General features: G+C 35.4%; 1 protein-coding gene and 1 non-coding gene across 5 annotated transcripts in view; one reads left to right on the forward strand and one right to left on the reverse strand.

Annotated features, from left to right (window-relative positions):
- Positions 1–19,303, reverse strand: part of LOC138712148 (dual 3',5'-cyclic-AMP and -GMP phosphodiesterase 11-like) — a 1,303,168-nt gene that overhangs the window by 859,772 nt on the left and 424,093 nt on the right. The window lies entirely within an intron of this gene.
- Positions 948–1,019, forward strand: TRNAC-GCA (transfer RNA cysteine (anticodon GCA)). The gene has a single exon. It is a non-coding gene; the product is annotated as a tRNA-Cys (tRNA).

The following is a 19,303-nucleotide window of genomic DNA, read 5'->3' on the forward strand; positions in this document are numbered from 1 at the left end:
AAAGCATTTTTATAAGCAATTTTTGCACAGTATTTAATTTTTTTGCGTCATATTTCCGAGTTTTATGAGATATTTGGTACTTTTTAAGGCATAAGTGCATGCATATTTCCAGAGAATTTTTTTAAGTCATAGAAATCCGAGCCCCATTAATGATATTGAAGAGAATAGCGATAGCAACACCAGACAATAAAGGTTTTTCTATAAGGCCTACTAATTTTTTTACAAGATCTACTGATTGAATAAACATTACCCACTAGAGTAAGAACTAAATCACGTGAAATAAAAAGTTACTGTAATTTAAAAACAAAAAAATAAAGAGAAATTCACTATATATTTACAGGAACTTTTCTGCTTTTTTTTTTTTAGGTCTTTTCTTTTTTTTTTTCATCGCTGTTATTTATACTCGCTTTTAACATCTTTGGTCATACCGCGAGTTAATCTTTGGTTGAAATCCGAAGACCTGTGTACTATTGTTGAGAGTGGTTCTATTGTTGTGAACTACAAGGCGACTGTATATGTATTATATATTATTTAATGTACCGAAGTACATATGATATTTCCATGCAGATATTCTGCGTCATCATACGATGAAAAAGTAATGGAACGGAGAAAAATACTCTCCGGCGCCGGGATTTGAACCCGGTTTTTCAGCTCTGCGTGCTGATGCTTTATCCACTAAGCCACACCGGATACCACCCCGGCGTCGGACAGAATCGTCTCAGTTTTAAGTTCCAATGATATGCGTAAATCACTTGTGATTTAAGACGGCGCTTATTCCGTCGGATCCCGGCCAGCTAGTCACTCATAACGAGTGCACCTCAGCACATGTGTGGACTTCAGTCCTTCGTTCATAGACATCTATGACGTAGTGCAGAGGGCGGCCACTAGAGGGAACCCAAGAGTTGGAACTTAAAACTGAGACGATTCTGTCCGACGCCGAGGTGGTATCCGGTGTGGCTTAGTGGATAAAGCATCAGCACGCAGAGCTGAAAACCCGGGTTCAAATCCCGGCTCCGGAGAGAATTTTTCTCCGTTCCATTACTCTTTCATTGTATATGTATGACTGATTTGTTATGAATATGATTTCGGTGATGAATGAGGCCGGTGATATTGAGGGATGTTGTGGGCCGAATTTCCTGGCATTTGCCTTACGGCAAACCTAAACCAGGAAATTCAACCCGACCGGGAATCAAACTCGGGCCCTCTGCGTAAGAGACCAGCATGCTGACCCATACACCACAGAGGTGGTCTTTTTTAGGTTTTATATTCACTTCGTAAAGATTCCCCACAAAATATCTCAATATCCGGTAATTTCATCACTATAGAATTTTGTTATTGTAGGTTTAATTTGTAATTTTGTAAATACAAAAATATTCTTTGTTCTTAACTTCTATGATAAAATGTCTAGCTTTCATTAATCAGGTATTCTTGTCGTACTTTAATTTTTATTGTAATTGTAATTGTAAATTTAATATTAATTGTAATCTTATTGTTCATGTTATAGTTGTAATCCCCTGGTAGAGGGGCAGAGAAGGCCTGACGGCCTTATCTCTACCAGGTTAAATAAATAAATCTAATCTAAATCTAATCTAAATTACTTAACCCCCCGTGAATAATTTCATAAATCGTTATTTAACATAGTGGTAACTTTTACTGCTCCGTAAAAGTATAATGGGAAAGCTTTATTTGGACGTTGATCTTGAAAACAGAAAAAGGAATAGACCTACTCCGCCGTAGGAAAGTCTGAACATAAAGAGATATATTTACCTGAACTGTACGTTAAAAAACTTGGCACTCTGCAGCCCTGGCCAATCCTGTTGAACTAGTTTCAAAAACCCGAAATTCAAATATCTGTTGACATAGCGCCAATAGCAGCATACAACGACAACCGCATATGTCACTATCTGTCACATACATCTTAATTAAAGCCTTTGTAACTCTCCTAGCGTCTCTGCCAATAGCACGTTAAGGCAAGCCAATTGTGATCATAAATAACCAATAAGAATCTAGACAGTCAAGTACTTTATATTATGCAATAAACACATTTTTCAATTGTTTATTACTCACATAGCGTGGCGTAATTGACGTTTACAGCGCGGCTTTGACTTTATTTGGAGGATGCGGTCTTCGAATATCGTCTCGTGCTTTTAGAAAAAACATCAGGAATAAATGTCCAGGTCTTTTGACAATAAGAGTCATGCTGCCAGAACAAGGGACGAGCTGCAAAGGCTTCTCTGGGAAACACTACCACACCCCGTTACAGTCCACACTTATCTCCATGTGGTTTATAAATTTTTTTGGCTGATCGTGCTTTTTAAACAACCTTACCGATGTTGTTGGTAGGCCTTGTAAATTAAACTTTTAACACATGTGCGGTAAGTAAATAAATCAAATCAACTTTTATTTATTTACTTAAGAGTAACGAACTATCAGTGTCGCGCACCACTATGTGCTATAAGGAAATAACTGTCTCATTATACCTGTACTCTTTCTAAATTAATTTATTGGAGTGGAGATTTATAAGAAAACAGGAATTAATGTAAACTTCTAAATAGTTTAAATTTCAAATATGTGCATACAATATGACCTAAATTGGTTACATAATATTTGTGCGAGATCGTGCGTATTTGCTTGTTTTCCGCACAGAACAAATACGCGGTAAGTGTGAAATACCACATTCAGTATTCCCAACGTAACACACATAACAGTTTCCCTCTTCTTACCGCTTAAGCGCGACATTCATTTTACTGCTTTAGGCTTTTAACATATTATTTTTAGAGACGTTTAACATAGTAAGCTTAATAATTATAAATTGGAAACATACCACTGCAATTGCAATCCACTGCAATTTCACCTAAATTGCAATGTTAATTATTGTTTTTAAATATTTGCAAAAATTAAGTAAAGTCTACTACTCCACGAAACTTATTGCATTTCTGATACAAGTAACATTAAGGAAGCCGTGAGAAAATCAACAAGATTCCAAATGCCGATGTTATTACTGCAATATGTTATATAAATAATATTGTTAAAATATTAAAATGAAAAATAAATCATTACGTAACCTTACCGTTTGTTTTAACTTCGCAATTAAAGACTGGGGGAAAAAAAGACAGACGTATATCACGGCCTGCTGGAGTATAGTAAACACAGAAAATATTTTATAGCAACAATGTTGAAGAAAGATATTTTGGTTTTCCGAAGTTGCCGTCGTTAAACAAAAACCAACATGGAGATTTCATTGCAACTAATTAGAAATTCGTATTTCAGGTATGTAATAAACGATCTTCGCACAAAATAATGTACGATACACGAGCGGTATGTTTGTTTTCATGTTCTCGGAAATTAAAAAAGCTCAACTACGTTTCGCTTTTTCAATCTTTTCCTCGAACATGAAAACGTCAACATACCGCTCTTGTAACGTATATTACTATTATACACTCAAAGTGTGGTTATCATTATAAGACTAATTTCAACAATTTACAAGTTTTATTAAATGTTATTTATTGCATGCCAAAATGACTTAGAACCACTCTAGTATTCACATAATTACAGTATATAATGTTTTATACATGTTCAATTGTATAATATGCACAAATGTTCTCTCACTGTATATCACGTATGTTGTGCCATTTATTGTGTTCTGCACTTGAATATGACTTTTTTAATAAGTCGAAAATATTTGTGGAAATATAACTTTGCTATGTAATAAAACGGACAATTAATTCTGTATTAATATAGATTGATATGTTGTACACAAACTACACAATTATAATTTAATATAAATTTCAACTTATCTGAAATCATCTTCCAAAATGACTTTCAAATTTGACGGTTTAGTTGGTATGGTAATATTTTTACGACACTGTGGCATATTATGCTCGATTTTGACTAAAGATAATAAGTAATATACGTTACAAGAGTGGTATGTTGACGTTTTCATGTTCGAGGAAAAGACTGAAAAAGCGAAACGTAGTTGAGCTTTTTTAATTTCCGAGAACATGAAAACGTCCACACTTGTGGAGTAATGGTCAGCACGTCTGGCCGCGAAACCAGGTAGCCCGGGTTCGAATCCCGGTCGGGGCAAGTTACCTGGTTGAGGTTTTTTCCGGGGTTTTCCCTCAACCCAATACGAGCAAATGCTGGGTAACTTTCGGTGCTGGACCCCGGACTCATTTCACCGGCATTATCACCTTCATTTCATTCAGACGCTAAATAACCTGAGATGTTGATACAGCACCGTAAAATAACAAAATAAAAAGAAAAAACATGAAAACAAACATACCGCTCGTGTATCGTACATTATTTTGTGCGAAGATCGTTTATTACATACCTGAAAGACGAATTTCTAATTAGTAGCAATGAAATCTCTATCTTGGTTTCTGTTTAATGACGGCAACTTCGGAAAACCAAAATATCTTTCTTCAACATTGTTGCTATAAAATGTTTTCTGTGTTTACTATACTCCAGCAGGCCGTGATATACGTCTGTCTTTCCCCCCCCCCCCCAGTCTATAAATGCGAACTTAAAACAAACCGTAAGGTTATGTAATGATTTATTTTTCCATTGTAATATTTTAACAATATTATTTATATAACATATTGCAGTAATAACATCGGCATCTGGAATCTTGTTGATTTTTTCACAGCTTCCTTAATGTTACTTGTATCAGGAATGCGATAAGTTTCGTGGAGTACGTAGTAGACTTTACTTAATTTTTGCAAATATTTAAAAACAATAATTAACAGTGCAATTTAGGTGAAATTGCAGTGGTAAGTTTCCAATTTATAATTATTACTATGTTACACGTCTCTAAAAATAATATGTTAAAAGCCTAAAGCAGTAAAATGAATGTCGTGCTTAGGCGGTAAGAAGAGGGAAATTGTTATGTGTGTTACGTTGGGAATACTGAATGTGGTATTTCACACTTACCGCGTATTGGTTCTGTGCGAAAAACAAGCAAATACGCACGATCTCGCACAAAGACTGTTTATAATGCTGATGTATAAAAAAATCTGTTTTTAGTAATAATTTTTATCGCAACGTTGATTGATAACAATTATAATACATCAGCTAAATATAATAGAACAACAATAACAATAAGACATGAAACGTTACTATCAACGTTTTATTTAACAAATTACCATTCCATGAGGAATAAGACACAATAAAATATTTTGAAATTGAAGCAATGAATTTAATTGGGAAATAAACATCAGCAATGACCTTGAAAAGAATAGTACTTTCGAAATTTCTTTGATTTATTTAGCGAATTTCCCGTGAAATAATAAACATTTACTGGGATATAACCATTTGCTGGCATTTATAATGAACTCCAAAGTACAAAATTGTTTTCTTTAATGAAATATCGTATCTTTTTTATTTCAAATATGGAAGTTTTTTGGCATTTTTTAATAGAATTCTGTACCAGGCTGACCATGATGTTACCAAAGTTTGATATATATTTTTTACCTGGTTATTTACCGACGCCGTACGCTGTATCAACTATGAGGTTATTTAGCGTCGATGGGATTTGTGATAGCGAGATAATATTTGGCGAGACGAGGCCAAGGATTCGCCATAGATTAGCCGACATTTGCCTTATGGTTGATGATAACCTCGAAAAAAACCCAACCAGGTAATCAGCCCAAGCGGAAATCGAACCCGCGCCCGAGCGTAACTCCGGATCGGCAGACAAGTGCCTTAGGCGACTGAGCTACGCCGATGGCTCATAAAATTTGATATAGTGAACACTGAGTCGTCTAATCTGTGGGCCTACATTCTGATTACAAACATCCGCGATCAAGATGTTTGTGGAATTCTACCAAATTATTTAAAATCGTATCTCATTCAACGTAATGGCATATCAAACTGAAGAAATAATACCTTCGGTAAGAAGAGAAGATGAGATCTATCTGAAGACGGAAGAGGATTAACAGCTCAAACCGATATTTTGATTGCTATGACATCCGATAATATATGAGAAAGGGATTTAATGCCAGTTCCCTTGCAAGAGACCATGACCTAGTCGACTAGACTAGCCTCGATCTGCGGAAAACGTTTTGAAGACAAGTTCGCAAATGATTACGAAGCATACATTACCGTGTGACCACAAATACAGTACTGTATATCCTTTTCCGTTTCCTGTGTACGCTACACAATTCGCCATATAGGATCGGCAGTTTCTGGGACACATGAGTATTGCGGACATGCATAAGGCTTTTTAATATGTACAATAATTTTATTGATCTTCCACTATGAATTGGACAATCTACTGCAATGGTTCCCAAAATTTTTTGAAGTCGCGACTCACTTTTGGGAGAGACCTACTTTTGCTACTCCCTCCCCCACTGTCGAACCTCATTCGAAAGACCATCGTACTTGTAAACTGTATACTTCTTATCAATGTATTGGACACAAGTAAAAGTGAAAATATTGTTGTACAAAGAAACAACGCATGCTTATCAATGTATTGGACATAAGTAAAAGTGAAAATATTGCTATACAGAGAAATAACGCATGCTCGTCAATGTCTCGGACACTAATAAAAGCGGAAATATTGCTGTAGGGTAAAGGTTGGTAATTTATGATACGAGTAATATTGTGTTAGTTCTTTCTGAGAATTTATTACAATTTTACTGAGCGAGAGAAGGACCGCCCTTGTGCAGCATCTTGTCCATTAAGATTCCCTCAATACGTTGACGAAAAAAACCGATCTTCCTTTTGCTCAGTAAAATTGTAATAAATTCTCAAAAAGAATTATCACAATATTACTCATATCACAATACCCTATACAGAAACAAAGCATGCTTATCAGTGTCTTGGACACCAACAAAAGCGAAAATATTGCTGTATAGAGAAACAACGAATGCCCATCAATGTCTTGGACACTAATAAAAGCGGAAATATTTCTGTATAGAGAAACAACGGATGTCTATCAATGTCTCGGACATTAATAAAAACGGAAATATTGCTGTACAGACAAACAATGCATGCTTATCAATGTCTCGGACATTAATAAAAACGGAAATATTGCTGTACAGACAAACAATGCATGCTTACCAATGTGTCGGACATTAATAAAAACGGAAATATTGCTATACAGACAAACAATGCATGCTTATCAATGTGTCGGACATTAATGAAAACGGAAATATTGCTATACAGACAAATAATACATGTTTATCAATGTGTCGGACACTTAATGAAAACGGAAATATTGCTGTACAGACAAACAATGCATGCTTATCAATGTCTCGGACATTAATAAAAACGGAAATATTGCTATACAGACAAATAATGCATGCTTATCAATGTGTCGGACATTAATGAAAACGGAAATATTGCTATACAGACAAACAATGCATGCTTATCAATGTGTCGGACACTCAATGGAAACGGAAATATTGCTGTACAGACGAATAATGCAGGGTTATCAATGTCTCAGACACTAATAAAATAAATATTGCTGTACAGAGAAATTACATTTGCATCGTAGTCTGAATACAATTATTAACCTACGTAATGATTGCTGACTTATCTGAACAACTCCAATTATGTATTATTGTAAATACAGCGCCCAGTGTAATAAGTATAAAGAAAACATCACAACAAAAAATGTATTCGAGCTAAATGTCCTAGAGTAGACAGTTAGTAAGGAATCAGAACCCTGTGTGCTATTTATTGCACACCTCTGTAAAAAAAATATATATATAGCATATTTCAATGAGAATCTAATAAGACAGTGAACAGTCCTAAAGCTTGTGTGTGTTATTGAGGTTCCCTATTTTTGCTTCGAGTCTATTTTCGACACTGGTAAATGGATAACGAGAATTGAAAGATGAATGGTTGCAACCTATTTACTAGATGAACACGTCAGAGGAGACGCTCTCTAATTTTTTTTTTCATTGCTGACAGACAAAAATGTTGAAGTCCTTACTTTTCATACACTCCTCCGCATTTTGCGAGTATCCAATTAGGATAAAAAAAATACGTTTCTCTTATGCCAGGCTCTATTTCAATACTTTCACAAAATTATATTTCAGTATTACGGAATAGAAATACGAATTTTTCAATATGAGAACAGAATCACAGATCGCTGACAGAACTGTTCAGTTGAAAATTACATAAAAATATAATATTAGACGGCACATCGATCTTGCACATAAGAAGGATTTTGGTGGACTTACAGGTAACAGAATTTAATTGTATTGATGTATTTAAATACACTAATCTGTAACAATTTACGACCTGCATTGCGTCAATTGTATTAATTATAATAAATACAATAAAACAGCGCCTGTGAACATAAACCATTCATCGCTTGACAAAACATGCAGTTGCTATGTAGCTGCCCTAAAAAAGAATGCAAATAGGACAGATTATTAAAACAGATAATCATAAACCTATGAATAAAAGTATCAAAACCCTGCGCTGTCTACAAGTCAATTTACAACACAAACGCATAGCAGCGAATAACCTGGTGCGAATTATGAAAGAAAATGAAATAGACTTGGCATTTGTACAAGAGCCATACATTATAGGAAATAGTTTGTGCTGTATACCTAAATCGCTGAGAACATTTACGAGTGGAAATGGGAGGAAAAGATCAGCGGTGATCGTAAATAACAATGAAATAGATATAGTACTCATCACGCAACTCTCTGATGAAGACAACGTCGTAGTGGAAATGTCTTATAAAACTACGAAATTTTATGGAGTGAGCTCATACTTTGATTTCACCCAAGACATTCAAATAAATATCACGAGAATCGAAGAAATTTTGAACTATTCAAAGGGACAAGGCATACTAATAGCAGTAGATAGTAACGCTAGAAGCAAAACATGGTTCGACACGACAACAAACCTGCGAGGGAAAAGTCTGGAAGACTTCTTGACAATCTCAAACTTAAACATTGTAAATGAGAGATCAGAACCAACATTCGAAACAATAAGAGCTAGTAGCTACGTAGATTTAACAATCGTTAATAATCAACTACTAAGACACGTAACGGATTGGGCATGCGGCGCTGAAGAAAGCTGCTCAGACCACAAGCTTCTGACATTTAATCTTCGAATGCTGAGGCAGAAGAAACACAATATTAATACAGAGTACAATTACAGCAAGATTAGATACATAATTAACGAATGAGATTACAACAAATTTGATGGCATCCTTGTATCCAAGATTATTTCAAAATTTCACTCTGAAAACAATAATGAAGATTTGACGAAAATGGACCTAGATCTGAGCAAGAGATTTGAGAACTACGAGAATGTAGAAGAATTAACAAACCTGGCTTTCTCTTGCATCACAGCAGCTAGCAAGGAAGCATTCCGTGTATCGACGGGAAAAAAGCATGCAATAAACAAGAACACAGTTTCCTGGTGGACAGACGAACTAACAGTGTTAAGGAAAAGGACAAATGCTCTACGGAGAAGATACCAAAGAACTACCACCAACGAACATCTGAGAGAAGAAAGGAAAACAAAGTACTTTGAGGGTAAAAGAGAATATGAAGGAAAAATGCAAGAAGAAAAATTGAAATCCTGGAAAACATTCTGCACTATAGAAGACGGAACCAATCCTTGGAAAATATACAAAATAGCAACGGGTAAAACTAGAACCAGCTCTCCACTGACTACACTGCAGAAAGAAGATGGAACATACACCACAGACACGAGAAGTACCCTAATTTACATGCTTGAACACTTCGTTCCTGAAGACAGTGAAACAGAGGATAGAGAAATACATAAAGCAATCAGGAAGGAGATACAAGAGCCAATAGACACAGAAGACGACACAGCCTTCACGAAGGAAGAAATATTAACAAACTTAAAAAAGTTCAACCCTAAAAAGGCTCCTGGGGAAGATGGTTTAACCAGTGATATTGTTAAAAGAGCTTTTCAGCTATTTCCCTTATTCTTTACACAGCTATATAACGCGTGTCTAAATAAGGGGTGCTTTCCCAAAAACTGGAAACGTACAGTCATTCTCCCAATAATTAAGTCTGGAAGAGAGAACTGCAATGATGTCTCGAAATTTCGGCCTATAAGTCTTGTAAACACTGGTGGTAAACTGCTGGAAAAATTACTGATTGACAGGATATTACTCCACATATATACTAACAACTTGTTCAACAAAAACCAATATGGATTCACATCCCAGAGAGGAACAATTGATGCAGCTTTTGAAGTTAAAAACTACATAGAAAAAAGTTTGAATTTAAAGGAATGCGTAATTGTAGTCAGTCTTGACGTGAAAGGCGCATTTGATGCGGCCTGGTGGCCCGGTATTTTAAAGAATTTAAGAGAACTAAGATGTCCGAAAAATTTATACAATTTAGCAGTAGACTACTTTGGCAACAGAAAAGCCACACTTTCAATAAATAATTATACCACCGAAAAAGACGTTCAAAAAGGGTGTCCACAGGGATCATGTTGCGGCCCAGGTTTCTGGAAAGTCTTGTACAATTCATTACTAAATTTGAAGTTTAATAGAAGAACAAACGTGATTGCCTTCGCGGACGACCTTATTATTCTAACAAAAGGGTCTTGTAAAATAGAAGCAGAAAATATCGCAAATCAGGATATAATAAAAATCCAAGATTGGGCCACTGATAATAAAATAAAATTCAACGACAACAAATCCAAAGTTTTATTCATAACGAGGAAACGAAATGACGAGAGGGATGTCAACATCTATCTGAATCACAAACGGCTGGACCAAGCTGAAGAAATTAAATATTTGGGAATATATCTGGACAATAAATTTAACTTCACTGCACATATAGATCATACCGTACAAAAATCAATCGCTCTTGTCAATATGCTAGCCAGAACAGCCAAACTGCAATGAGGTTTAGGTTATAAAGCATTGAGAACAATCTATGAAGGAGCTTTACTCCCAGTTATGACTTATGGAGCTCCGGTATGGATAGAAGCAATACGAAGAAAGAAGAATATCGCAAAATACAGGAGAGGATAAAGACTCATTAATATAAAAATTGCCAAAGCTTATCGGACAATCTCTTACGACGCCTCATGTATCATAGCTGGAGTACTACCAATCAATATACTCATAGAACAAACAGTACAAACCTACATTGCAACGAAAGTTCACAATGGAAAATACGATGCACCCCTGGAATTAACATTTTGGCGACATCCTTCAGAAATTCCTGAAATTCGTGAAGTGGAAAATGGCATCAAGTATACAATTGAGGCTTACACAGACGGCAGTAAATCCGGAGACAACGTCGGTGCAGCAGGAATTATATACGAAAATGGCACTCTAACAAGCGAACTAAAATATAAACTCCATAGCCAGTGTTTCAACAATCAAGCGGAACAAATCGCAATATTAAAAATACTGGAAAAAATAGAAGAAATTCAGAACGAAGACAACGACAAATCTGTTGCATTATATACGGATAGTAAAATTACTTTAGATTTATTGAAAAACAACTACAAAAGAAATAGATTAATAGAACTTATTAAAACAAAAATAATTAATTTGGCACATTCGAATTGGAAATTACATTTCGGCTGGATTAAAGGACATTCAGGAATAGAGGGGAATGAAATAGCAGATAGACTTGCAAAGCAAGCAGCAGCAGAAGACCGGGAAATCGTTTACGACAGAGTACCGAAAGAGGTTATTATAACACAGGAAAAAGAAAAAGGAATCGAAATGTGGCAGCAACAATGGACAGACTCAAGGAATGGAGCAATAAGTAAGGCTTACTTCCCATCAGTGAAGAATAGACTACGACAGAAAATTCCCTTCTTCCCAGAATTCACAGCAATAGTAACTGGCCATGGAAAGCTGAGGGCATACCTTCACAGATTTAGACTTTCAGACAACCCGATATGTCCATGTGGAGAAGAAGAACAAACTGCAGATCACGTCGTATTCCAATGCAAAAGATTATATAAAGAAAGAAAGGAAATGAGTAAAAGAATAAGAAACATTGGCGGAGATTGGCCTAAGACTCATGACAAGCTAGTTAGCAAGTATTTGCAAATATTCGTCCGTTTCATCAGCTCGATAAACTTCAATGCTCTACAATAATATGCCAATTAATCATGACAGACTGCAATTAAAATATTATATTATACGATATCATAGTATGTATGAAGATTATAGCTAAACACGTGTATGTTATAATACGTTAGATACTGTAAACTGATGAATTGAAATTACAAAGCATGTAGTATTACTATGTAATGGGGCATGCAGTTAAAAAATACATACATACATACATACATACATACATACATACATACATACATACATACATACATACATACATTCTTATATACTAGCCAGCCTATTTTAGTTGTTCAAAGTTTATACTATTTGCAAACTATAAAATATTCTATATAACTTTTCACTAATTTTGCCTTGTCCACAGGTCACTTCCCACAACATTTATGTAAACGTAGACTGGACAAGCGTTACTCTTTCCTTTCCTAATTTCGTACAGTCATAAATAATATGATCCACTGTCTGATCCCCATCTCCACAAAACACATGTTGCACTATTCTTGATTTTAAAGCGATAAAAATATGCGTTGAGTCTTCAATTTCAATCTATCTTGGACACTAGGGAAGAACGTCTTGGTTAGAGTACCTTTGGAAGTAGACCATTCACTTTCTCATTTTCCTTTGGATAAAGAGGTTAAAAGTCAGAATTAAGTGATAAGGGCCGAAAATATGTTACTTATATTCTGTAAATAAGCTAGAATATTAGAGGATATAAATTATTTGAAAATAGGCTCATCAAAAAGATAGTAAATATGTAAATACTGTAAATATTTAAATGCTAGAATATGTAAATAGATTCTTGTACTTCATAGGTTACGAATAGCAAAATAAGTAAGACTAAGAAGTAACAATATTATTTTGATAGTTACACATCATAGATGAACTATACTAATCCATACTTAACCTAGAATAGCAACATAATAATACATAATATAAATCGATAATGTACTTGAAGGTAAATCTAGGCATGTAGTATTACTTCTCATTTATAATGGAACATGCTGCTCAAAAAAGGTACATACATACATATATACATACATAAGATTACATTACATTCCTATATACAGTCATTTATACATATTAGTACATAAAACATACACAATTACTTACAATCTGCTAAAGTAAAAATTGTAACACAATTCAAATTCCATGCTATATTTGACCTTCCGACAACCACTCTCATGTAAGATGAGGTCTGTAACCTGAGTGGCTGTTCAGGAATCTTCAGTAGTACCTTCAATTACCGCAATGAAGCTACCGGTCTTACGAATTACACCCATTCTATTTTATAGCGCTTCGGGGATATTTTATACTTGCCTTTTACAACCTTCTACTGAAGTGTTTCGTCCTAATTTGCATTTAATTACGCTCTAAACATTTACTACCACCCAAAATCTTTTCAATAATGAGCATGCTACACAACACAGAGAAGTACTGAGAATATTAATTACCAAGTCCATGTTTTTCCCATGCATTACTTGCAAACCACGGTCAAGTATGTGCACACAGGGTAACTCAGAATAACATCGAAACATCTTCAGAGATGACTTCGAAAAGTTATACAAGTATTATAATATAAGGAATTTATACGCAATGAAGTCTGGTTTTCATGCTGTAAGGCAAGAAAGGTACATGCCACCGGCCTATTAGTTGATATTCCAACTGGGATCTCGCGTATATACGCAGAAAATACCTCCTCACAACATCAGCTGACACGTGATATATTGATGTAAATTAATGTACTAGAAATTCATGTAATGAATTAGTTCATACTTTACATACCCCAAGGCACGTTGTTTATAAAAGCAGCTCAAAATGATGACTGTTCACTTCAGAGCACACCTGATAGCGCCGCTGCAGTGACTAGCGAGTGTTTTTTTTTTTAAATATCTGGTATATAACAAATATCATCAAATACAATAATATTTCTGGCCATAACTGCTCTTCAATATTGACTGGAATCCCGTACACGACAGTTTTGACTTGTTCCCACAGAAAGAAATTCATCAGTAAAATTTGGCGAAAGTTCCGCCTAGGTTTCAGGACCACCTCTACCAATCCAGCGAGCAGGATACGTTGCGTTTAGGAACACTACATGGATACAATGCTCCAGCAGGATGGTGGATCACCTCATTGAGGAAAGAAGTTCGTGACTTTCTGGATAATATTAGACATCAACTGGTGCGGTCGTGGTGGGCCAATTACATAGCCTCCAAATTCTCCAAATCTGACGCTATGCTATTTCTTTGTTTGAGGTTTTGTAAAGAAATATGTCTATGCATAGCAAAGCAGTAATACTGATGACCTCAAAGCGAACATCCTCTCAGCCTTAAAAAAAAAAGAAAACAATCAACTTGAAATATAAGATCACAAATATGGGAAGATGGAGATTCAGCATAAAAACTGTAAACAATTATGGCACATTGAGCTCTAATGTGGTCAAAACTCCATTACTATGGAATGTATTTATAGATTATTGTAAAATAAATAGTAACAGTTCTCATGTTTTCATGTCCTTCCACAAGGATCAAGCTGTAGTCTATTATTTCTTTTTGTAGTTCACTTTGTAACATTTCTTGATTGATTGATTGATTGATCGATCGATTGATTGATTGAATCATTCAGAGTGTTTTGTCGAAGGGCAGGTTTTTTCTGTAAACCAAGCATTCTCTAATCTTTCCTATTTTCCGTCTTCCTCTTTGTCTCATCATATATCTTAATGTTGTCTATCATCTTACATGTTCTTCTGCCCCGTACTTTTTCCCGTTCACAATTCCTTCCAGTGCATCCTTCAGTAGACAGTTCCTTCTCAGCCAGTAGCCAGTTTCCGTTTCTCTTCTTGATCAGTTTCAGCATTATTCCTTCTTTATCCACTCTTTTTAGCAAACCTCCATTACTTATTCTATTTGTCCAATTCACTTGCTTCATTCTTTTCTATATCCACATTTTAAAATCTTCTAGTTGTTTCTCTTCACTTCGTCGTAATGTCCATATTTCTTTCCCACATACTGTGCCACACTCCACACAATGCACTTCACTAGTCTTTTCCTTAGTTCTTTTTCCAGAGGTCCGCAGAAGATGCTCCGTTTTCTATTAAACGCTTCCTTTGTCATTGCTATCCTTCTGTTGACTTAATGGAAGCAAAGAAAAAAATATTCAAAACTCTGAGACGGGACCATACGGAAATCCAAGGTATATTATATTTTTAAAAAATAATGTTTACACTTTTCAATTTAAATTTTTAAGATTTCATATTTTGTCGAATTTATTCTATCAGTGTTCTGTTCTTGATATTACATTATCGGAAGATGGAGAGAAGTTAAATATAGTGCTAAAGTTACAATTTCTTTCTCCAGATGAAGTCGTTTGTGTGACTGCAGCACGTAGAGTATAGAATAGCTATAAAACTTGGCAAACAAACCTCAATGACCACAGAATGCGTAAGGGGCAGGCGCGCAAACTCTAAAAAATAGTATTAAAGCTACACAACGAGATTTTGTGTTACTTATTACATTCCGTGGATATGGCTGTTTATAAACTGGATATTTCAAACGAGACCTTGAATACAGTGGCAGGCAATTTCTCTAGTGTTGCAACCCTCACAAAGACAACATTCTCTCCGCTTCTTCTATCTGGAAACTAGATTTCCTGTAAATGGATTCGTTTTTTATCTCTGGGTAATTAATAGACGCCTCGGACACACACAGGAATTCACTTAAAAAGCAACGGTCAACTGATTGAAATATCTCGCAAGGTCTCGAGTTCTGCACGGCTGAGCAAAAATGGGCTCCAGGATTTCAAACGCTTAAATGTAAAGAAATGCCGACGCTGACGGTATTTATCTTTTTATTGCATATACATCAGTAATGATGTGGAATGAAACTAATTATTTTTAATCTGTTATTTAACGACGCTATATCAAGCTCAAGGTTATCTATCGTCGGTGGATTAGTGTGACTAACGAGATTGCATTTTGGCGACACGAGTTCAAAGATCCGTCGTTCCATTACCTCACATTTGCTTCATAGATGGAGAAATTTTCAGAAAAATACCAACAAAGAAATTCTAAATGAGGCAGTAGAGCAAGTGGACAGCTTCAAAGAGGTGTATTATAAGCTGTAACATGAGCTGCTGACAGGCAGTTAAAAGGAGGATAGCAATGTTGGCCATTGCTTTTAATAGAAAAAGGAGCATCTACCGCGGACCTCTGGAAAAAGAACTATGGAAAAAACTACTGAAGTGCTTTGTGTGAAATGTAGCATTGAATGGGGCAGAAACATGGACATTACGACGAAGTGAAGAGAAGAGACTAGAAGAACGAAATGTGGATATGGAAAAGAATGGACCGTGTGAAATGGACAGACAGAATAAGAAACGAAGCTGTGTTGGAAAGAGTGGGTGAAGAAAGAATAATGCTAAAACTGATCAGGAAGAGAAAAAGAAATTGATTGGGTTACTTGCTGAGAAGAAAATGCCTACTGAAGGACGCAATGGAAGGAATGGTAAACGGGAGAAGAGTTCAGGCCAGAAGAAGATATCAAATAATAGACGTCATTAAGTAGGGATCATTATGCGGAGACTAATAGGAAGGCAGAAAATAGGAAAGACTGGATGATCTTGGGTTTGCAGTGAAAGACTTGCCCTTGGGCAGATCACTATGAATGAATGAATTATGACGAGTGTAAACACAGGTCTAAATGGTCTATAATTTTCCCGCATATATAGGGTGTAACAACTTTAATGTTTAGAATTTCTGAAACATGTTCCCTGACACGTTCTACGTTGATTAAACCTAACATACCTATATCCGAAATTGAGAGGTTACAGAGATAACAGAGCTGGAAAAAATAGAACTTCTTGCAGCTCCAAGCATTATACTGTTTATACAAGGCCTATTTTATGGCATTACTAAGTAGAGATACATAAGAAACATTTGAAAAGCAGTGAATGAAGGAAATTTTACTTTTAAGAGAAATTAAATTAAAATTGTTTAGGTTGCTAAGGAAACGAAACAGACAACAGTTTAAAATAACAGTTGTGAGAAAAATAAACCGTATTGTGACTAGTCTTTTTATTGAGTTTTGACCATTAAAACATGCCTTTTGTGTACACACATCAGGAATACGCCGACATAGTTTATGTGTATGGACTGTGTGATGACAATGCAACAGCAGCTGTTTTGGCATATCAAGCACGGTTCCCAAATCGTAGGATTCCTAGTGCACAGGTATTTTCACGTGCCTATTGGCAAATTTCAAGAAGTACAGTGTTTGGAATCTTAAGGACATTTTTTTTCAACTTTGCACTGCTTCTTTCATACTCACAAGTAGTTGATATTAAAATGTAATATGGTACTAATAAAAATAATGACATAGACATGTCACTTTCGGAAATTGGTGTTACTTCTTTCAGTATTCAGCGATAAAATTAAACTCAAAAATTTAACTTTGGCGTACAAATACTCCAAACCCATAGAACTTTGGATATAGGTATGTTAGGTTTAATCGACGTAGAACGTGTCAGGGAACATGTTCCAGAAATTCTAAACATTAAAGTTGTTACACCCTGTATATTCTGCAAAATGTAACATCGAATAAAAGAGAGGAGAGGAGAGGAGAGGAGAGGAGAGGAGAGGAGAGGAGAGGAGAGGCATCCTTTAATAACAAAGCGACAAGCGGTGTACTTACAAAGTATCTATCCAACTACAGTTATTCAAACCGTTCTGCAATTACGACACAACTGTGACTCACTTGTTATCATGCTATCAAGCGAGTTCCTAATGACAAGCGGCACTCGTAACCTTACTGTACAGAGAGGCGATAAGCAAGGCATTACAGATGCAGCGAGGTAATGCACGTCACTTCCTGTGACACTGTGTAATAATAATATTTACAAGAACTGTTACTTGTAACTTGTCAAATACAGAGCCATATGTTATACGTATTCCACAGAATATGAGTAAATTATGAGGACATATTTTTTTATTTAACAGCTTCAAAAGACGTCATAAAGAACTACAAAAAAGGCATTTTATGAATTTGCCGCGAAACATTATTCGACCTACAAAATGGGAAAACACTCAACACTAATAGATCGACGATGAGATAAAAAAATGGGCATTAAGTAAGTAATCAGAGTATTCAATTTATAAGGTGTTCAAATCTGCTACGGTAAGAGTAATATTGAAGTTTGAGAATGACAAGAAGGATGAAGCTCGCAGCATTGAGATGAAATAAAGAGAAAATCAGTTACAATAACTAGTCTCAAGAATCGTACCCTGGGCAAAAAGGAACTGATTAATTAAATAGCTCATCAAAGATCCATAGATGAATGTAGATAAAGTTTAGAGAGATCATTTCTTGCGGGAGTTTTAACTATTCAACTAACACTTCTGTGATTTTCTGTGTAAAAGAGATCAAATCTTGAAAGCGCTTTAACAAACACTTTTCTGATTTTCCTGTTTAAAGTGATAATCTCTTGAAGGCGCTTTAACTAATACTGTTGTGATTGTCCTGTTTAAAGAGATCATTCCTTCAAGCCGCATCAACTAATATTCTTGTGATTTTTCTGTTTAAGGAGATCATTTCTTGAAAGCGCTAAAACTAACATTCTTGTGATTTTTCTGTTTAAGGAGATTATTTCTTGAAAGCGCTACAACTAACATTCTTGTGATTTTTCTGTTTAAGGAGATCATTTCTTGAAAGCGCTACAACTAACATTCTTGTGACTTTTCTGTTTAAGGAGATCATTTCTTGAAAGCGCTACAACTAACATTCTTGTGATTTTTCTGTTTAAGGAGATCATTTCTTGAAAGCGCTACAACTAACATTCTTGTGACTTTTCTGTTTAAGGAGATCATTTCTTGAAAGCGCTACAACTAACATTCTTGTGATTTTTCTCTTTAAGGAGATCATTTCTTGAAAGCGCTACAACTAACATTCTTGTGATTTTTCTGTTTAAAGAGATCATTTCTTGAAAGTTCTACAGCCAAGAATGTTGTGATTTTCTTGTTTAAAGAGATAATTTCTTGAAGGCGCTTCAACTAACATTCTTGTGATTTTTCTATTTAAAGAGATCATTTCTTGAAAGCGCTACAACTAACATTCTTGTGATTTTTCTGTTTAAAGAGATTAGGCCTATTTCTTGAAAGTGCTACAACTAACATTCTTGTGATATTTCTGTTTAAAGTGATCATTTCTTGAAAGCGCTACAACTAACATTCTTGTGATTTTTCCTGTTTAAAGAAGGCGCTTC

This window comes from Periplaneta americana, chromosome 13 (genome assembly GCF_040183065.1).
Source record: "Periplaneta americana isolate PAMFEO1 chromosome 13, P.americana_PAMFEO1_priV1, whole genome shotgun sequence".
Taxonomy (NCBI): domain Eukaryota; kingdom Metazoa; phylum Arthropoda; class Insecta; order Blattodea; family Blattidae; genus Periplaneta; species Periplaneta americana.